This window comes from Olea europaea, chromosome 13 (assembly GCF_002742605.1).
Source record: "Olea europaea var. sylvestris chromosome 13, O_europaea_v1, whole genome shotgun sequence".
NCBI lineage: Eukaryota > Viridiplantae > Streptophyta > Magnoliopsida > Lamiales > Oleaceae > Olea > Olea europaea.
The window spans coordinates 15,983,672-15,992,112 of NC_036249.1; the positions used below are offsets into that span (position 1 = coordinate 15,983,672).

At 35.0% G+C, this 8,441-nt stretch overlaps 1 long non-coding RNA gene across 3 annotated transcripts; it reads right to left on the reverse strand.

Moving 5' to 3' along the window:
* Positions 1-211: 211 nt before the first annotated feature.
* Positions 212-5,073, reverse strand: LOC111407725. Of its 3 annotated transcripts, XR_002705167.1 has the most exons (7): positions 4,773-5,073; positions 3,441-4,345; positions 3,185-3,251; positions 2,974-3,108; positions 1,845-1,942; positions 1,669-1,735; positions 212-1,328 (listed from the first exon to the last, which is right to left on the reverse strand). It is a non-coding gene; the product is annotated as an uncharacterized LOC111407725 (long non-coding RNA). The 3 variants fall into 3 exon arrangements; XR_002705165.1 differs by lacking the exon at positions 1,845-1,942; XR_002705166.1 differs by lacking the exon at positions 1,845-1,942 and having other exon boundaries at positions 3,441-4,411.
* Between the last annotated feature and the right edge of the window lie 3,368 nt (positions 5,074-8,441).

Genomic DNA, 8,441 nt, shown 5'->3' on the forward strand with positions numbered 1-8,441 from the left:
ATAGAATCAAAATATTTAACTCTTTGTACTTTAATTTTTGAATTACGAATTTACATGTGAATTAATGTTGCATTTAAATGTTTGAAAATGGGTTTTATCACACTCTCAATTTCACATTATCAAAATATAGAAAAGTACATCAACGGAAGAATTCATGAAAATGGAACGTGAAGTCATACTGGATCATTTAATGGAGAAATTAAACTAGTGGTATAAAATGGATGTACATGTAACAAAATTGTTAATTGCAGAACTTACAATTCTCCATTAATTCACAAATTTAAATTTGTGATGACTGTTGGTAACATGAGGATCGTAAGGTACAAAATCATCTCAAAAGAAATGCAGCATGAATCACCAGAGAAATCACATGAAAAACGTCACAATGACAATAAAAAATGAATGCATAGATGGAGTTGATGCAAATAAGAAATCTAAAACAATCAAATTTTGCCAGTAAAGTAACTCTAAGAAGCGTAAGGCTGAGTGATCCTTGAGTGTCAAAGGGGAAAAAAGAACCATAGCATGGATCGAAGCTTCAGGCAACAGTGTAGTAGCATTTTTAGATCGGGATGGGCACCCCCATAGATTTTCTTTAAATCAACCAATGATCTCTTGATTCCAATAACCATTGAACCAATGAATTTTGGAACAATAAAGAGTAAGCTAGAGGACAATACATACTTTGATGTAGAGGAATTTGCTAATGATGTCAGGTTGACTTTTTCAATGGGATACATCACAATCCTCTCGGGAACTATGCAAAGGAATTGAATGACGATTTCAAGAGATGGAAATTACTGAAGACAAAATTGAACTGCACGAGCAGAAATCTCGAACAGTTATGCAATGTAGATGACGTGAAAAGAATGGCCAAGATACAAACCCATTATAAAAAAGAAAGGCCAAAATGCAAAACAATCATGCCTTAATAAAGTTTTATGGGCACAACAGGTCAGTTTTATGGGCACAACAAGCCAGTTTTAAGTGGAAAAGCAAAATTTGAGAAAAAAAGCTTCTGAAAATATCGAGCAGAAAGATGGTTGAAACTTTAAGGTTTGTATTTTAAAAGTTTTGTATGGCCAAACTAAGAGAAGAAAAACTCGATTCTTATATTGACATGATTGACAACGAAACTTTTCCTGAACTGGAAAGAAAAAGCAATAAAGATTTCTTTGGCTGAAATAAAAGGAAAGGTGATAAATTCCGCAGACAATTTGGTTGTATGAATTGGTATGATTCTTTCTTCTTTGAGAAATTCTGCAGTTATTTTGAAGCTGAAGATTCCTTGTAATTTTAATGTCAACCAGCTGCGTCTTGAGCAACATCTATTAAAAAAAAAAAAAAAAAAAAGTTACATACAAGATAAAAATAATGCTATCTGGCACATTGGTGCTAAAACACCAGTTTAATTTATTTTAGTTTAGTTGGCATTAAAGGATAAGTACAATTAAAGTTAACTATATGAGAGAATATAATTCTAATTAACTGGACTCATCTGTTTTAATGCCATTGGTACCAAATCGCATTTCTACTCAAATGATAATAAAAGCCCAGTAAGGCAAAAATCGTACGAAAAGTTTCTAAGATTCATTGGAAGGAAAAAAATTTTAACACAAAAATATGACAACACAGCATAATGTTAAACCGAGGATATGCTTAGATCACCTTCATGCTCCTGCCTTTCCAGTCTTCCCTTTTATTTCTGCCCATTGACAGGATTAATCTTCTCCTCCTGGACAAAAATCAACAGAATAGAGATATTATTAAGTCCTCAATATGAAAAGAGCTCAACCAACATAGTATTTATGCTGAAATTTCTGCAAGCCATAAAAATTCATTACATGATCCGAGAGAGTCTCATGTGTAGTTCTAAAGATAGTATCTAACACTGCAGCATGCGAAGCATTGTTTCACAACACATGAACAAGTGAAGTCCATCCTAAAATAAATACATAAGATAAATCAAGTCTTCATATTTCCAAGGTTCAATAGCTTGGATCTTGGAATTTGGTGGGGGCAAACTGACATCATTTTCTTACATCTAGAACATTGCATACATGTATCTGTGTGCCCGTGGGAGTAAGATAAGACTCATAATCAGATTCAGAAAAAAATGAAAGATTTCCATCAAGCATCGTGGGAAACAAGATATCTCTCAGCATAGGGAGATAAAATGAGGAAACAAGGAGAACTCCCATGAGCTCAAGCTCATCCAAATACCTACTTCAGTAGGTCTTAATTGGAAACATTTTCATGTCCTAATAATCATTCGCAGTGACGTGTCAAAGCTGAAACAATAAAAAAACTAGCTACACAATTACAAACATATAATTAACAGCTTTTGCGCTCACCATTAGAATCCAGCTCTAATCATCTTGCATGAGATGCCACGGGATATTTAAGGATCCCGATGTAAAAGTACAGGGCGACAATCAGCCAAAAGTTGAACATTGAGTGTTTGGTGGGGATTAAATTAGATTTTTTAGTAGATTGTGATAGAAATTTTTGAAATGTGCGGTTGAAAAGTCGTGGGACCTATGAAAGATGTGTTTAATATTGAGTGTTTGACTTTAACTTAGAATAAAGTCAGATTTTAATCCAAACCAAACAGGCTCATTGAGGGTGTTAGGTGGGATTAAAATTAGATTTTTTTAGTAGATTGAAATAGAAATTTTTGAAATGTGTGGTTGAAAAATTGTAGAACCCATGAAAGATGTGGTTAATATTAATTGTTTGACTTTGAATTAGATTAAAATTAGATTTTAATCCTAACCAAATAGGCTCATTACATTAAATAAAAATATTTGGAGTAACAAGAACAGGCTAAAACTTCCAGATATAGAATCACCATATTGATCACAATCATGATCTTTCTGAAGAAGAATCTGAATAAAGATGAAGAGCACTCCAAATTGGTTGACAGAAACGCAGATGGAACCTACTAACAACAGATATAAGAATTTAACTCACCACTGAAAGATGGCTTAACAGAACATCTAATGCTTCATTGGCACATCATACTACCACTTACAGCACATTTGACTCCAGGGAAATCAAATGGTTGTTTACTATTGGAAGCAACAAATGCACTTTGATTGCCATTATCTGCATACAAGAAACATGGCCAATCAGGTCATGGAAAGAACCAGAAAGCACAAACTTATTCTATCAAGTCTCTAACCTTTATGAACAGTTTTCACTAGCATGACTTTGTGTGGTTCTTGCAGGCTTCCTCTGTTCAGAAAAACCTAAAGAATCAAGGATTTATGTAAAGAAAGGTCTAGTAACAACTAACAAGGATCAACATGATATGGAAAGAGCAAAGATGGCAAGACAACATTATGGCAATCGAAAAAAAGAAAAAAGAAACTACACAGAACTGATAAAGGAAGAAAGAATTACATGACCAAATTATCTGTACCATTAAATTTACTCACCTTTTCTTCCGTTGCATCCAAAGAACATTTATCACTCGTTCTTTCCAGCTTCAGTAAAATTTCATTGTCAATCACATGAATATAAGAATCATGTTTTTCTTCTTTCAATCTGGCCATACAAAACTTTTCGAACACTAACCTAATAGTTTCCGTCATCTTTTTGCTAGATATTTTTAAAAGCTCTTTTACTCAAATTTCACTTTTCCTCCAACAACATTGGTCGCTGTTCTGAAGACTGATGTTCCCCTCAAGCTTTGTTAAGGCGAGACTGGTTTGCATTTTAGCCTTTTTCTCTATAATAGCCTTTGTATCTTGGCCATTCTTTCGTATTCTATCTACATCACATAACTGTTTGAGATTCCTTCACGCGTACTTCAATTTTCTCTTCAATAATTTCTATCACATTCAATTCCTTCACGTAGTTCCCGGAAGGATTATAATGTATCGCACTTGAAAAAGTCAGTCTAACATCACTAGCAAATTCCTCTTCACAAAAGTATGTATTGTCCTCTAGTTTACGCTTTATCGCTCCTAAGTTCATTGGTTCAATAATTAAAATAATCGAGAATCAACTTCACATGCTCAACTGGTTTATTGTAAACAAATCCGTGAAGGTACACGATCAATGATTCTAAAAATGCTACCACACTGCTGATTGAAACTTTGGTCCATCCTCTATTTTTTTCCCCTTTGACACTTAAGGATCACTCCACGCTTGCACTTGTTAGAGTTGCATGACTGGGAAATTTTGACTGAAGTAGAATTTCAATTTGCAGTAACTCTGTCTTTGCATTCATTATTCACCATCACTGAAATGTTTTTCACGTGATTTCCTCTTCTTATTCATGCCATATTCCTTTAGAAGTTATTTTGGACTTTATGTTCCTCTTCAATGTCGTCCATACCTGCCATAGCAGACCAGATTTCCGTATTAATTTTAAACAACCATAACCATTGGACTCATCAACACACTGCATATCATGAGTTCATCGCAGAGGTTACTATAGGAAACAAACATATAACTAAAATGCAGACAGTGATCTAGCACGTATGTATAAACGTATAGAGTGATACACAAAATTGAATTTTAAGACACCTCTACCATACAGAATTACTTCCATTTATGAGCTTCCCAATAGATTACATTCACCAGTATTTCACAAAAGCATTAATACAAAGACAAAATATAAAAATTAAAATTAGAAATAACATAGATAGACACAAACTAAATGCTACGGCTATCGCTCACTTTCAAATTTCAAAGGTATGCACAGGTTCTGTCAAAATTTAATAAAAACTCGGCAGTTTTCTATTATTTGAAAAGAAACGCACCGGATTTTCCAAACCAAGATAGTATTCCCCAACTTCATGGTTCGTGAGTACTCCAACTGGCTACGAACTGCATTCGAACATCACAGTGGCATCTAGCAATAATCCGATTCTTTAGAATGATGATAATGAAAATTAGAGAGAAATTTTAATATAAGGGATTTTTTCTAAGAAAATGGAAAATACAGAAGTCGAGAGCGAAGATCAAAAAACTGAATTCAGGGATTTGGAAGGGGAATTGCAGATGGAGTCACGGAGATAGAGATGTGGAAGTGGAATTCAGATTTGCGGCCGAATTGGAGATTGGGAAAGGGAGAAATGGGGTTGGAGTGCGGGATAGTATAAATAGGGTTTGGCAAAGGGAAAATTGCAGCTGAGTTATCAAACTTCTCGTTTATTAGCAAACTTTGCACAAATCTTTCGTTTGTGTTACCGAAGGTACCAAACCTTCAAAAAATTTGCACTCAGAGTCCAAATTGATAGAAATCGTTAGTTTGATTGTTATTGACCAAAAATCAATGACTTGACCAATTGCTGACTGATTTTTAAAGGGTCAAATATGTAACTTTATATTTTTCATATAAAAAATTAAAATAAAAGAAATACTTTATCTTCTCCACTCCACCCTACAAACACCCACCCCAAAACCAAAAACCAAGAACCACTAACTTCTTGACCCACCACTCGACCGCCCAACGTCGATCGCCCAATGCCACCCCTTCACTGCCTTCAAATCTTCCAAATAAAGATATCAAAACTAACATTGTCCCCCCTTCACTACCTTAGAAACCCAGCAAACATAACCCAATCTTACCCATCCATTAGCAAGAGATTGAGCCCACTAACGCCACCACCATAGTCATATAGTAAGAACCCATTTATACCACCACATACTGAAGAAGAAGAGGAAAATAATTGGCCGGATTAAGGTAAGAAAAGCTCTCGAATGGCTTGTCAGAGAAGACCAAAAATTCTTATCGATTCGCCCTTACTGCATTAATCTTCAGCCCCACCATCGCCTCAAAACCAGGCAACATCACCTTAACTCATCAAAAAATCTCAAATCCAACCAATAATCAAATTAAAATAGTGCTTAAAACCTAAATCTAAAAAATTTGGATTTGGCTCTAGGATTGGGGAAGAAAGGAAGGGTTGCGCAAATTCTTGTAATGATTGGAGGTTGAGACGGTGGTGTTGGTTGTGGTGGTAGACAGTGACGGTGGTGGTTTTTGGATTTGGCTCTAGGATTGGGGAAGAAGGGAAGGGTGGTGGGTGGTTTTATGTTTTGATTTTTTTTAATTTAATTATTAATATATATTATAATTGTCTTTTTTGTTAAAAAAAAATACAAAGTTACAATTTTAACCTTTCGAAATTAGTCAAAATTTTGGTCAATGTCAATTTTGGGGTCAACTAACGGTTTTTGTCAATTTGGACTCCGGGTGCAAATTTTTTGAAGGTTTAGTGCCTCCGGTGGCATAAACGAAGGTTTAGGCAAAGTCTGTTAATAAAAGAAAGGTTTGATACTTCAGCTGCAATTTTTCCTAACTAATAAAGAAGGTAAGTATTACACACTTCAAAAGTAAGAAACAAAGTTTCAAGTTTCAAAAATCACAAATTTATTAAAATTTATTTATAATTTAATTAATTAATTATATATGGGCATGTTTGAGCCACATTATTTCCAAAAAAAAAAAATATTCTTAAACGATGATTTGACATCATTTCAACCACATATTCTTCAATAAAATAATATTACACGCAAATAAAAAAATTTCTTATTTTTTAACTACACATATTCCATCAATGCACTATTCAAGAATGCATTATTACCAAAATAATGTGGCTCAAACACTCCCTAAATATATTAAGATCGCATATTTATATAATTTGACCAATGATTTACAATTTAATTAGCCACATATTATTTTTCGGTCACCAATCAAAATTTTTTAATATCACAAATTATTTTACGTTCACAAAATAAAAATTTACACGTCACAATTTATTTATAGATCACAGATCACAAATATTATAGGTCACAACTTATCAGATAGTCACAAATTATTAATTTTTTAGATCACATTTTATGTTTTTCATTGGTCGCTTATTATTTATGGGTCACAGATTAACCAATTCACTTGTCACAATCAATCAAATAATTTGTGACCACCACTTCAACGCTGCCTCCAACAGCAGCACCACTGTCACTGTCAAAACACTGCCACATTGGTCACAAATTAATCATTTCACTGGTCACAACTGTCAATCAACCAATAAAATTGTCATAAACATCCACATCCTATCCTATCACTACAAAGCACCGCACCAATGCCAAACACCACCAGCGACGTCGCCTACCATCGACATCAACACTACTACAACACCATCACCCACGCCCCATCCCTGCCATCACTCCAAAGCACTGCACCACCGCCAATACCAGATCACAACATCAATGCCATTCCCACACATAAACGAACAACCACAAGAACTGTCGTCGTCGACCACCGCACCGCTGCTAAGTAGATCGAATAATAAAAAACAAAAAATTACAGATTTGGGCAAAACGACTTTGCAGATTCCGGCACCCACCGCCGCAATATCTACCAATAAACCAGATACAAAAACTAGCAACACCCCCACAAATAGCCATCACCTCACTGCCACTATCACCACCATTTTCAACAACTAGCACAACCAATGGAGGAGATGGAAAAGAGAAAGAGGTTGAGAAGAGAGACGAAGGGAGAGGACGCCACTGCCACTGGGACCAATCCACCACGTCGCCACCGCCACTACGATCGCCACGCTGCTACCTACCCAACCGCCACGACAATCCAACTGAGGAGCTATGTCTACGACCCAATCCATTGTTTATTGTCGAGGGAAAATTGTAGAGAGTGAGAGGAGAATGCAGAGAGAGGAGACGACTGTGGATGTAGAGGGAGAGAGGTGACGTCGTGGGAGAGAGAAAAATAAGGTTGTGAGTAAAAATATTTATTTTATAAAAATATAATTTAAAATAAATTTTCTAATATTTGAAATGTTAAACTACTCACCTGATTTTTGAACCAAGATTTTAATTCTAGGGTTTTCTGTAATTATCACTTTGGCAAATTATGTTTAATTTTTCAGTGAAACGTATTTGGGTTTTGCTAATGGACTTCAATTGAATGCTTTAATTCAGTATATGCCAGAAAAAAATTTAATGGAAATTTCATCCAAACCTATTTTTAAATTTTAGATTTCATTCATCAAATTATAATTTTGATTTTCCATAAATCATCCCATCTCATCCCATCCTATCCATCCATCCTACCCACTCACCACAACCCTAATTTATTTTCACTCATCACAGAAAATGAACTTTGCCTCCACATTACAATGATCCTTGTTTCCCACAAACATTGAAGATAGCACGGGAATGTACAATAGCAAGGCGATCGTGAACCCTAATTTATTCTCACCCGTCACAGAAAATGAGCATTGCCTCTGCACCAAAATCTTATCTCTGCCTCCATAGATACCGACGATAGCAGTGGAATGCAGGACAGCAAGGCTACTTCGCACTGAAACCTTAATTTAGAGGAAATTACCAAAATAGTCAACTTTTGGCTTTGCATTTACAAAAATGTCACTTTTTTAAAGTCTTTGGAAAATTATCAATTT